The 375-nt window shown below is 37.1% G+C and overlaps 1 pseudogene across 1 annotated transcript in view; it reads right to left on the minus strand.

Annotated features, from left to right (window-relative positions):
- LOC102594954 (regulator of nonsense transcripts 1 homolog) overlaps positions 1-375 on the minus strand; it is a 16,050-nt pseudogene that overhangs the window by 3,811 nt on the left and 11,864 nt on the right. The window lies entirely within an intron of this gene.

The raw sequence follows: 375 nt of genomic DNA on the forward strand, positions 1-375 counted from the left end.
CAATACAAGATTTACTAGTCGCTGAGCTTCCTAGGTACAAAATGGCGCGTGGACTATTTGGTTGTGGTCCGGCTAAAAGAGCTAAAGACGCAAGGTCACCGGGTAAGCGAGTTGATTTAGCTCTTACTTAAATTATTCGACTTATTTATACTCATTAACCTTTAAATTTATTTTATTATAGTGGAATGGTGGTCACTATTTGGTAGTGAAACACCAAACTTGCAAAAGTTTGCCATGAAAGTATTAAGCCTAACTTGTAGCTCATCCGGATGTGAACAAAATTAGAGGAATAGTTAATATCAGTAACGTATGTGTAGATTCATTCCAAAAAGAGGAATAGTCTTGCACTATCGCGTCTCAATGATCTAGTGTACA

The sequence above is a fragment of the Solanum tuberosum genome, unplaced genomic scaffold, assembly GCF_000226075.1.
Source record: "Solanum tuberosum cultivar DM 1-3 516 R44 unplaced genomic scaffold, SolTub_3.0 scf00402, whole genome shotgun sequence".
In the NCBI taxonomy this organism is placed as follows: Eukaryota; Viridiplantae; Streptophyta; class Magnoliopsida; order Solanales; family Solanaceae; genus Solanum; species Solanum tuberosum.